The 13,186-nt window shown below is 40.8% G+C and overlaps 1 pseudogene; it reads left to right on the top strand.

The window, feature by feature from the left end:
- Nucleotides 1-11,661: 11,661 nt before the first annotated feature.
- The window catches only part of LOC135546747 (uncharacterized), a 64,584-nt pseudogene continuing 63,059 nt past the window's right edge, over nt 11,662-13,186 (top strand).

The following is a 13,186-nucleotide window of genomic DNA, read 5'->3' as shown; positions in this document are numbered from 1 at the left end:
TTCTTACAACACTGCTCTGTTCTACTCTGCCATAACATCAAGTGGATGTGTAGCTAACACACATTCTCCAGAACCCTGTTAAATACTCAATTCAATTTACTGCTGCAATGGAGCTGCCACAAAGTTGGGAATTTATGATAAATACTTGTGTTATTATGGTCTGGTAACCTTTTTTATTCCACGTTTCCAATCTGGGTTTCAAAAGCATAAAGCCATGCTGGAAATCTATCAACATAACTCTACTTCCTCTTTCTCTGTCTTCATCATTCATGTGTTTCAGTTGCTTTACACACCAGTGTATTGATGATGGTAAGACGTGAGATGGAATCTTAGGCAAAATCTATCTATCTTCAGTATCTATCTACACTATCTATACTATCTACAGTGGCTTGCGAAGGTATTAACCCCCCTTGGCATTTTTCCAATTTTGTTGCCCTACAACCTGGAATTAAAATGGATTTTTTTTTGGGGGGGTTGTATCATTTGATTTACACAACATAGCTACCACTTTGAAAATGCAACATATTGTTTATTGTGAAACAAACAAGAAATAAGAAACAAAACAGAACACTTGAGCATGCAAACTATTCACCCCCCAAATACTCAATACTTTGTAGAGGCACCTTTTGCAGCAATTACCGCTTGCAAGTCTATTGGGGTTTGTCTCTATAAGCTTGGCACATCTAGCCACTGGGATCTTTGCCCAATCTTCAAGGCAAAACTGCTCCAGCTCCTTCAAGTTGGATGAGTCCCGCTGGTGTACAGCAATCTTTAAGTCATACCACAGATTCTCAATTTGATTGAGGTCTGGGCTTTGACTCGGCCCTTCCAAGACATTTAAAGGTTTCCTCTTAAACCACTTGAGTGTTGCTTTAGCAGTATGCTTAGGGCCATTGTCCTGCTGGAAGGTGAACCTCCGTCCCAGTCTCAAATCTCTGGAAGACTGAAACAGGTTTCCCTCAAGAATTCCCCTGTATTTAGCACCGTCCATCATTCCTTCAGTTCTGACCAGTTTCCAAGTCCCTGCCAATGAAAAACATCCCCACAGTGTGACTCGGGGTGATAAGAGGTGTTGGGTTTGCCCCAGACATAGAATTTAACTTTATAGACAAAAAGCTCAATTTAGGTCTCATCTGACCAGAGTACCTTCTTCCATGTGTTTGGGGAGTCTCCCACATGCCTTTTGGCAAACACCAAACATGTTTGCTTATTTAGTTCTGGCCACTCTTCCCTAAACATGTTTGCTCTTCCCCAAACATGTTTGCTTATTTATTTCTGGCCCAGCTCTGTAGTGTAATGTAATAATGGATTTAATTTGCTCCAAGGGATGTTCAAAGTTTCTGATATTTTTTTATAACCCAACCCTGATCTGTACTTCTCCACAACTTTGGACCTGGAAAAAAAAAAGTGGGGCAAAAAGTATTTAGTCAGCCACCAATTGTGCAAGTTCTCCCACTTAAAAAGATGAGAGAGGCCTGTAATTCTCATTATAGGTACACTTCAACTATGACAGACAAAATGAGAAAAAAAAATCCAGAAAATCACATTGTATGATTTTTTATGAATTGATTTATGAATTTATTTGCAAATTATGGTAGAAAATAAGTATTTGGTCAATAACAAAAGTTTATCTCAATACTTTGTTATATACCCTTTGTTGGCAATGACAGAGGTCAAACGTTTTCTGTAAGTCTTCACATGGTTTTCACACAGCAGGAAGCTTGGTCACGGAAATCAGGAAAGCAATCAAATTAACCGTTTACCTTTGATGATCTTCGGATGTTTTCACTGACGAGACTCCCAGTTAGACAGCAAATGTTCCTTTTGTTCCATAAAGATTATTTTTATACCCAAAATACCGACGCTTGTTTGTCACGTTATGTTGAGTAATCCACCGGAAATAGCGGTCATGGCAACGCCGAAGAAATTACACATTATATCCATAAATATCAACAGAAACATGGCAAACGTTTTTTATAATCATTCCTCAAGGTGTTTTTCAAATATCTATTCAATAACATATCAACCGGTACAATTGGCTTTTCAGTAGGACCGAGAGGAAAAATGACTACGCCAGAATCACTCTGAGAGCCCTCAGCTGGCCACTTACATAATGTAGTCGTTTACTCTCATTCTTCAACATGAAGGCGTGAAACTGCGTCAAAATGCTGTAGGGGAAGACGTAGAAAAGGGAATCTGGTTGATATCCCTTTCAGCCAATAGGGATGCATAGGAACACAACGGTTTCAAAACATGAGTCACTTCCTGATTGTATTTTTCTTAGGCTTTCGCCTGCAATATCAGTTCTGTTATACTCACAGACAATATTTTGACAGTTTTGGAAACTTTAGAGTGTTTTCTATCCTAAGCCGTCAATTATATGCATTTTCTAGCATCTGGTCCTGAGAAATAGGCGGTTTACTTTGGGAACGTTATTTTTCTCAAAAAAATAGTGCCCCCTAGTTTCAAGAGGTTAAATGTATTTGGCTACGGTGTATGTATAAACTTCCGACTTCAACTGTATATCATATCAGGATTTTCGAAAAACACAAGACATTATGAAATCCGTGTACACAAACAACAGTTAAAATGGGCAAAAACACACATTTATTTCCACAGAGCCGTGGGGTGAAACAGGGATGCAGCTTGAGCCCCACCCTCTTCATCATATACATCAATGAATTGGCGTGGGCACTAGAACAGTCTGCAGCATCCGGCCTCACCCTACTAGAATCTGAAGTCAAATGTCTACTGTTTGCTGATGATCTGGTGCTTCTGTCACCAAACGAGGGCCTACAGCAGCACCTAGATCTTCTGCACAGATTCTATCAGACCTGGGCTCTGACAGTAAATCTCAGTAAGACAAAACTAATTGTCTTACAAAAAAGGTCCAGTTGCCAGGATAACAAATACAAATTCCATCTAAACACCAGCACCAAAAAACTATACATACCTGGGCCTAAACGTCAGCACCACAGGTAACTTCCACAAATCTGTGAACGATCTGAGAGACAAGGCAAGAAGGGCATTCCATGCCATCAAAGGGAACATAACATTTGACAAACCAATTAGGATATGGCTAAAAATACATGAATCAGTTATAAAACCCATTGCCCTTCATGGTTGTGAGGTCTGGGGTCCGCTGACCAACCGATAATTAATAAAATGGAACAAACCAAATTGAAACTCTGCATGCAGAATTCTACAAAAATATCCTCTGTGTACAACGTAAAACAACAAATAATGCATGCAGAGCAGAATTAGGACGATACCTGCTAATGATCAAAATCCAGAAAAGAGCCGTTAAATTCTACAACCACCTAAAAGGAAGTGATTCCCAAACCTAACATAACAAAGCCATCACCTACAGAGAGATGAACCTGGAGAAGAGTCCCCTAAGCAAGCTGGTCCCGAGGCTCTGTTCACAAACACAAACAGACCCCACAGAGCCCCAGGACAGAAACACAATTAGACCCAACCAAATCACGAGAAAACAAAAAGATAATTACTTGACACATTGGAAAGAATTAACAAAAAAACAGAGCAAACGAGAATGCTATTTGGCCCTAAACAGAGAGTACACAGTGGCAGAATACCTGACCAGTGTGACTGACCCAAATTTAAGGAAAGCTTTGCCTATGTACAGCCTCAGTGAGCATAGCCTTGCTATTGAGAAAAGCTGCCATAGGCAGACCTGGCTCTCAAGAGAAGACAAGCTATGTGCTCACTGCCCACAAAATGAGGTGGAAATGAGCTGCACTTCCTAACCTCCTGCCAAATGTATGACCATATTAGAGAGACATATTTCCCTCAGATTACACAGATCCGCAAAGAATTCGAAAACAAATCCAATTTTGAAAAACTCCCATATCTACTGGGTGAAATACCACAGTGTGCCATCACAGCAGCAATATTTGTGACCTGTTGCTACAAGAAAAGGTCAACCAGTGAAGAACAAACACTATTGTGAATTCAACCAATATTTATGTTTATTTATTTTCCCTTTTGCACTTTAACTATTTGCACATCGTTACAACACTGTATAAAGACGTGATATGACATTTGAAATATATGTATTATTTTGGAACAGTTGTGAGTGTAATGTTTACTCTTCATTGTTATTGTTTATTTCACACATAGAGAGGGAGAGAGAGACTGAGAGAGAGAGAGAGAGACAAAGAGAGAAAGAGAGACTGAGAGAGAAAGAGACAGAGAGAGACAGAGAGAGAGAGAGAGAGAGAGAGAGAGAGAGACAGAGAGACAGAAAGACAGAGAGAGAAAGAGAGAGACTGAGAGAATGCGAGAAAGAGAGAGAGACTGGGAGAGGAAAAGAGAGAGAGAGGGAGACTGAGAGAGAGAAAGAGAGAGGGACTGAGAGAGAGAAAGAGAGAGGGAGAGAGAGACTGACAGAGAGAAAGAGAGAGAGAGACTGAGACAGAGAGACTGAAACAGAGAGAGAGACATAGAGAGAGACATGGAGAGAGACAGAGAGACTGAAACTGAGAGAGAGAGAGACTGAGACAGAGAGTGTGAGAGACACGGAGACAGAGAGAGAGAGAGAGAGAGAGAGAGAGAGAGAGAGAGAGAGTGACTGAGAGATGTATAGACAAGGGGGCATGCTGGGTGACAGATTGGAGGGGACATTGCTTCGGTTTAACAATACTCTAAATGTGTTGTGAAGTTTCCCCCTGGGCTGGGGCGGAACACACACGCTCTCTCTTTCTCTCACACACGCTCTCTCTCTCTCTCACACACACACACACACACACACACACACACACAATCACTCACACTCACACAAACACACAATCTCTCTCACACACGCACGCACGCACACACACACGCACGCACACTCTCTTTCTCTCTCTTGCTCACGCACACACTCTCTCTCTCTCTCTCTCTCACTCACACACACACTCACACACACACACTCACTCACTCACACACACACACTCACACACTCACACACACACACACACACACACACACACACACACACACACACACACACACACTCACACACACACTCTCTCTCTCTCTCTCACACACACACACTCACACACACACACACACGCTGTCTCTCTCTCTCTCTCTCTCTCTCTCTCACACACACACACGCTGTCTCTCTCTCTCTCTCTCTCTCACACACACACACACACACACACACACACACACACACACACACACACACACACACACACACACTGATTCATCAGTCTTTCCCTGCTCTACTTCCGATCCTGTAGTTTATCAACCCAGGTGTTGTAACACTGTAGTTTATCAACCCAGGTGCTGTAACACTGTAGTTTATCAACCCAGGTGATGTAACACTGTAGTTTATCAACCTAGGTGTTGTAACACTGTAGTTTATCTACCCAGGTGATATAACACTGTAGTTTATCAACCCAGGTGATGTAACACTGTAGTTTATCAACCCAGGTGATGTAACACTGTAGACTTTCAGCACTGTAGTCTATTAATCATGTAGTCTAGCATACCTTAATAACATAATAAACCTTAATAACATAATATAATAACATAATAACATATTTTCATAATAACATAATATAATAACATATTAATATAATTTCATAATAACATAATAACATATTTTCATAATAACATAATAAAATGACATAATGACATAATATAATAACATATTTTCATAATAACATAATAAAATGACATAATAACATAATATAATAACATATTTTCATAATAGCATAATAACATAATACCATATTTTCATAATAAAATAATATAATGACATAATAACATAACATAATAACATATTTTCACAATAACATAATACCATATGTTCATAATAACATAATATAATAACATATTTTCATAATAATATAATAGCATAATAAAATTACATAATAACATAATTTCATAAAAACATAATTTAATAATACCATAATAGCATATCAACGAAATTACATAATGTTATGTGTCAGCATTGTTCAGACATTCAATTATGCTGCTTATTTTTGAACATATCATAATGACATAATATCCCAATAACATAATATCATAATAACATATTATCATAATACCATATTATCATGATAACACACGATCATTAACATAATATATTAATAACACCATTGTTATGAATAGTTTAATATCGTAATACCATGTATCAATAACATAATTTATTAATACCATAATATCATAATAACATAATAGTGTAATATAATAATACAACAATACCATAATGTATTAACAGCAAAATATCCTAATATATTAATAACATAATTTGATAGTAACATGATATAATAACATAATATTTATAAATGACATGGTATCATAATAGCATGATATAATAACATATATTAAAAACATTGTATTATAATAACGTTATATATTAATAACATCATATGTTATTCATTTCACCTTGATTTAACCAGGTAGGCTAAGTTGTTAGCTTTGGGGATAACCAGTGAAATATACATACTGGAGCACGTGCTACGGGTGGGTGTTGCTATGGTGACCAGTGAGCTACCTTTGGTTGCAAAATGGATGCCACTGTGACAGACTGCATCCAATTTGTTGAGTTGATTGTTGGAGGCTATTTTGTAAATGACATCGCTGAAGTCAAGGATCGGCAGGATAGTCAGCTTTACAAGGTTATGTTTGGCATCATGAGTGAAGGATGCTTTGTTGCGAAATAGGAAGCCAATTCTAGATTTAACGTTGGATTGGAGATGCTTAATGTGAGTCTGGAAGGAGAGTTTACAGTCTAACCAGACACCCAGGTATTTATAGATGTCCACATATTCTAAGTCAGAAACGTCCAGAGTAGTGATGCTAGGCTGATAGGCGGGTGCAGGCAGCATTCGGTTGAAGAGCATGTGTTTAGTGGCTGAGATGCCCCCGTGACCAGCTCGGAAACCGGATTGCATAGAGGAGAAGTTATGTTGGGATTTGAAATGTTTGGTGATCTGTTTGTTCACTTGGCTTTCAAAGACTTTAGAAAGACAGGGTAGGATAGATATAGGTCTGTAACAGTTTGGGTCTAGAGTGTCTCCCACTTTGAAGAGGGGGGTGGCCGCGTCCGCTTTCCAATCTTTAGGAATCTCAGACGATACGAAAGAGAGGTTTAACAGACTAGTAATAGGGGTTGCGACAATGGCGGTGGATAATTGTAGGAAGAGAGTGTCCAGATTGTGTAGTCCAGCTGATTTTGTAGGGATCCAGATTTTGCAGCTCTTTCAGGACATCAGCTGTTAAGATTTGGGTGAAGGAGAAGCTGGGGGGCTTGGGCCAGTTGCTGCGGGGGGTGCAGAGATGTTGGCTGGGGCTGGGGGGCTGGGGTAACCAGGTGGAAAGTGTGGCCAGCCGTAGAGTAATGCTCATTGAAATTCTAGATTATCGTGGATGTATCAGTGGTGACAGTGTTTGCTATCCTCAGTGCAGTGGGCAGCTGGGAAGAGGTGCTCTTATTCTGCATGGACTTTACAGAGTCCCAGAAGGAGGTGCTCTTATTCTCAATGGACTTTACAGTGTCCCAGAACATTTTGGAATTAGTGCAGCAGGATGCAAATTTCTGTTTGAAAAAGCTAGCCTTTGCTTTCCTAACTGACTGTGTGTATTGGTTCCTGACTTCCCTGAAAAGTTGCATGTCACGGGGGCTATTCGATGCTAGTGCAGTGCGCCACAGGATGTTTTTGTGCTGGTCAGGGCCAGTCAGGTCTGCAGTGAACCAAGGGCTATATCTGTTCCTGGTTCTAAGAGGAATGCACTTTTAAAGAATGACCAGGCATCCTCTACTGACGGGATGAGGTCAATGTCATTCCAGGATACCCCGTCCAGGTCAATGAGAAAGGTCTGTTCGCTGAAGTGTTTTAGTGTTTGACAGTGATGAGGGGTGGTCGTTTTACCGCGGACCCATTACGGACGAGGGCAATGAGGCAGTGATTGCTGAGGTCCTGGTTGTAGACGGCAGAGGTGTATTTAGAGGGTAAGTTGGTCAGGATTATACCTAAGAGGGTGCCCATGGTTACGGATTTAGGGTTGTACCTGGTAGGTTCCTTGATAATTTATGTGAGATTGAGGGCATCTAGCTTAGATTGTAGGGCGGACGGGGTGTTAAGCATATCCCAGTCTAGGTCACCTAACAGTACTAACTCTGAAGATATATGGGGGCAATCAATTCACATATGGTGTCCAGGGCACAGCTGGGGCTGAGGGGGTCTGTAACAAGCTGCAACAGTGAGAGACTTATTTCTGGAGAGATGGATTTTTAAAGTAGAAGCTCAAACTGTTTTGGTACAGACCTGGGTAGTAGGACAAAACTCTGCAGGCTGTCTCTACAGTAGATTGCAACTCCGCCCCCTTTAGCAGTTCTGTCTTGACGGAAAATGTTGTATTTGTGGATGGAAATTTTGGGAATTGTTGGTGGCCTTCCTAAGCCAGGATTCAGAAACGGCTGGGACATCAGGGTTGGTGGAGTTTGCTAAAGATGTGAATAGAGCAAACTTAGGGAGGAGTCTTCTGATGTTAACATCAATAACATGATATATTAATAACATGGTATCATAATAACATGATATATTAATAACATGGTATCATAACAACCTCATATAAAACATAATATATTAATAACATCATATATAACATAATATATTAATAACATCATATCATAATAACATTATATAAAACATAATATATTAATAACATCATATCATAAAACATAATATTAATAACATTAATAATTACATCATATATAATAACCTGGTATAATATATTAATAACATCATATCATAATAACATGATATATTAATAACCTGGTATCATAATAACATGATATATTAATAACATCATATCATAATAACATGATATATTAATAACCTGGTATCATAATAACATGATATATTAATAACATCATATCATAATAACATGATATATTAATAACATCATATATTAATAACATCATATCATAATAACATGATATATTAATAACATGATATATTAATATCATCATATATTAATAACATCATATATTAATAACATCATATCATAATAACATGATATATTAATAACATCATATCATAAATAACATCATATCATAATAACATGATATATTAATAACCTGGTATCATAATAACATGATATATTAATAACCTGGTATCATAATAACATGATATATTAATAACATCATATCATAATAACATCATATATTAATAACATCATATATTAATAACACCATATATTAATAACATCATATCATAATAACATGATATATTAATAACATCATATATTAATAACATGATATATTAATAACATGGTATCATAATAACATCATATATTAATAACATCATATCATAATAACATGATATATTAATAACATCATATCATAATATTAATAACATCATATCATAATAACATGATATATTAATAACATCATATCATAATATGTGGATATTTCAAAGTCTGTGTATGAATGCTGAATAGGAATGCTGCAAGGCTGTCAATGAAATACAAATGAACTATAATGTATTGGCTAAGAGCCAAACCTAGCTTCCATTTGTGATATAAACATTATAGAGCATATTGAAGTGATGTAGAAAATTCACTAGAACATTTTTAATAACACTATATCATTCTGTAGTCCAACATTAATTAGGCAAAGGTGACCTCAGCCAGTCAGCCGGACAGTTAACCAGTTAGACAGCCAACCAGTCATCCATCCAGTCATCCAGCCAGCCAGTTAGACAGTCAGCCAGCCAGTAAGACATCTAGTCAGCCAGGCAGTCAGAGAGTGAGCCAGTCAGCCAGCCAGTCAGCCAGCCAGCCAGTTAGTTCTGCCTGATAGTCAGCCAGACAGACAGATAATAAGCCAGCCAGCCATTAGGTTAGTCAGTCCCAGTAACATTGAGAGAGCCTCAACATCAGACACGCACGTCCGCACGCACGCACGTATGCACGCACACACACACACACGCACACACACACGCACACACACATGCACACACGCACGCGCGCACACGCACACACGCACACACACGCACGCACGCACGCACGCACGCACGCACACACACACACACACACACACACACACACACACACACACACACACACACACACACAGCTCTAATGCTGTACCTGTGGATGTGTGGCCTGTACTACAGCGTGACATGTTTTGTCAAATGCAGCATTACATTGTTTTAATGCTCTGGCACTGCACAGTGGTTCAGTTTGTCTGTGTAAACTAGCCCTTCCTGAGATGAATAACAGGGCAGGGTGTTATTACTAGAAAGAGGAGGAAGAGAAGGGGAGGAGGAGAGTGCTGGGGAAGTGTCACAACCAGTCCCATCGGATCCTAGGCCTCTCCTTACCTCCTCTTTCTCAACCAATCCAATAGGATCCTAGGCCTCTCCTTACCTCCTCTTTCTCAACCAGTCCAATCGGATCCTAGGCCTCTCCTTACTCCCTCTTTCTCAATCAGTCCAATAGGATCCTAGGCCTCTCCTTACCTCCTCTTTCTCAACCAGTCCAATAGGATCCTAGGCCTCTCCTTACCTCCTCTTTCTCAACCAGTCCAATCGGATCCTAGGCCTCTCCTTACCTCCTCTTTCTCAACCAGTCCAATAGGATCCTAGGCCTCTCCTTACCTCCTCTTTCTCAACCAGTCCAATAGGATCCTAGGCCTCTCCTCTTTCTCAACCAGTCCAATAGGATCCTAGGCCTCTCCTTACCCCCTCTTTCTCAACCAGTCCAATAGGATCCTAGGCCTCTCCTTACCTCCTCTTTCTCAACCAGTCCAATCGGATCCTAGGCCTCTCCTTACATCCTCTTTCTCAACCAGTCCAATAGGATCCTAGGCCTCTCCTTACCTCCTCTTTCTCAACCAATCCAATCGGATCCTAGGCCTCTCCTTACCTCCTCTTTCTCAACCAGTCCAATCGGATCCTAGGCCTCTCCTTACCTCCTCTTTCTCAACCAATCCAATAGGATCCTAGGCCTCTCCTTACCTCCTCTTTCTCAACCAGTCCAATTGGATCCTAGGCCTCTCCTTACCTCCTCTTTCTCAACCAATCCAATCGGATCCTAGGCCTCTCCTTACCTCCTCTTTCTCAACCAGTCCAATCGGATCCTAGGCCTCTCCTTACCTCCTCTTTCTCTCAACCAGTCCAATAGGATCCTAGGCCTCTCCTTACCTCCTCTTTCTCAACCAGTCCAATAGGATCCTAGGCCTCTCCTTACCTCCTCTTTCTCAACCAGTCCAATAGGATCCTAGGCCTCTCCTTACCTCCTCTTTCTCAACCAGTCCAATCGGATCCTAGGCCTCTCCTTACCTCCTCTTTCTCAACCAGTCCAATAGGATCCTAGGCCTCTCCTTACCTCCTCTTTCTCAACCAGTCCAATAGGATCCTAGGCCTCTCCTTACCAGATAAATATATACAGTGTTTCCTCAGGAGTCAGGTGTGTTCTATACCTGCTCAGACCTGTTCTGTACTGGGACCTCTCTCTCTTCTCATAGCTGTGTTTGAACTTGATGGATGAAGAAAGACATGTGTCCATTGTTGTTTTGCAGTCAGTGGTGGTTTCCAAGATATTTGAATAGCTTTTCTACATGTTCTTAAAGAGGAGGGTGTGGTTGTTATTGTGGTGGGGGGGGGGGGGTGTATCTCATCCCTTTTATAATGGGTTGAATATAATCTCTCTATATGTCTCTCCTCTCTCTCTTTCTCTCTATCTCTCCACTCTCTCTGTCTCTCTCTCCTCTCTATATCTCTACTCTCTCTCCTCTATCTCTCTCTCTCTCTCTCTCTCTCTCTCCTCTATATCTCTACTCTCTCTCTCTCTGTGTCTCTCTCTGTCTCTGTGTCTCTCTCTGTGTCTCTCTCTCTCTCTGTGTCTCTCTCTCTGTCTCGCTCTCTCTGATTCTCTCTCTCTCTCTCTCTCTCTCTGTGTCTCTCTCTCTTGCTCTCTCTGTCTCTCTCCCTCTCTCTCTGTCTCTCTCTCTCTCTGTCTTTCCTCTCTCTCTATATATTCTCTTTGTCTCTGTCTCCCTCTCTCTATACTCTCTCTCTCTCTCTCTGTATCTCTGTCTATGTCTTTCCTCTCTCTCTATACTCTCTTTGTCTCTGTCTCTCTCTCTCTTTACTCTCTTTGTCTCTGTCTCTCTCTCTATACTCTCTTTGTCTCTGTCTCTCTTTCCCTCTCTCTGTGTCTCTGTCTCTCTCTCCCTCTCTCTGTGTATATGTCTCTCTCTCTATCCTCTCTTTGTCTCTGTCTCTCTCTCCCTCTCTCTGTGTCTGTCTCTTTCTCCCTCTCTCTGTGTATATGTCTCTCTCTCTATCCTCTCTTTGTCTCTGTCTCTCTCTCCCTCTCTCTGTGTATCTGTCTCTCTCTATACTCTCTTTGTCTCTGTCCCCTTTATCTTCTCTCTCTCTGTCTCTGTCTTTCCTCTCTCTCTCCACTCTCCCCCCAGGTTGAATGGATCTCTTCCCAGCACCGTGGAGATTCGTAACAACTCTCTAATCTTCAAGGGGGCGGTGACCTACGAGCTAGCTGGAACATACGTGTGTGATGCCACCAATGGGATCGGGACTCGTACAGGTCTGGTCGAGGTTAACGTCACTGGTAGGTTACACACTGCTACAAGCTTCTGCTTCTTCTCTCTGCGCTGGGCTTTTCAGAATGTGTTTCTGGGCTTTTCAGAATGTGTTTCTGGGCTTTTCAGAATGTTTAATTGTTGGACTGCATGGCTAATGCTGAACTGATTCCTCTGGTTGGCTTCCTGGTTAGTTGTTGGACTGCATGGTTAATGCTGAACTGATTCCTCTGGTTGGCTTCCTGGTTAGTTGTTGGACTGCATGGCTAATGCTGAACTGATTCCTCTGGTTGGCTTCCTGGTTAGTTGTTGGACTGGTTTATGTAGATGCCTGTGGTTTCTCCAGGGCTCTTAAACATAAGGGAATGTGTTTTGCAATCAAAGCTCTCCCTCCCTCCTTGTAGTCACTCTACACACACACACACACACACACACACACACACACACACACACACACACACACACACACACACACACACACACACGCACACACGCACACACACACACACACAGAGAGAGAGAGAGGTGCTCTAACGCACGTTGCTTTGCATGTTGACTCATGTAGTGTTTTAATCCTGTCTGCTTGGTGTGATCTAACAGCTGTAACCTTGACAGCATCAG

This window comes from Oncorhynchus masou, chromosome 9 (genome assembly GCF_036934945.1).
Source record: "Oncorhynchus masou masou isolate Uvic2021 chromosome 9, UVic_Omas_1.1, whole genome shotgun sequence".
NCBI classification, from domain to species: domain Eukaryota; kingdom Metazoa; phylum Chordata; class Actinopteri; order Salmoniformes; family Salmonidae; genus Oncorhynchus; species Oncorhynchus masou.
Note: the sequence above shows the minus strand (reverse complement) of the source record. Positions and strands in the feature narration are given on the sequence as shown.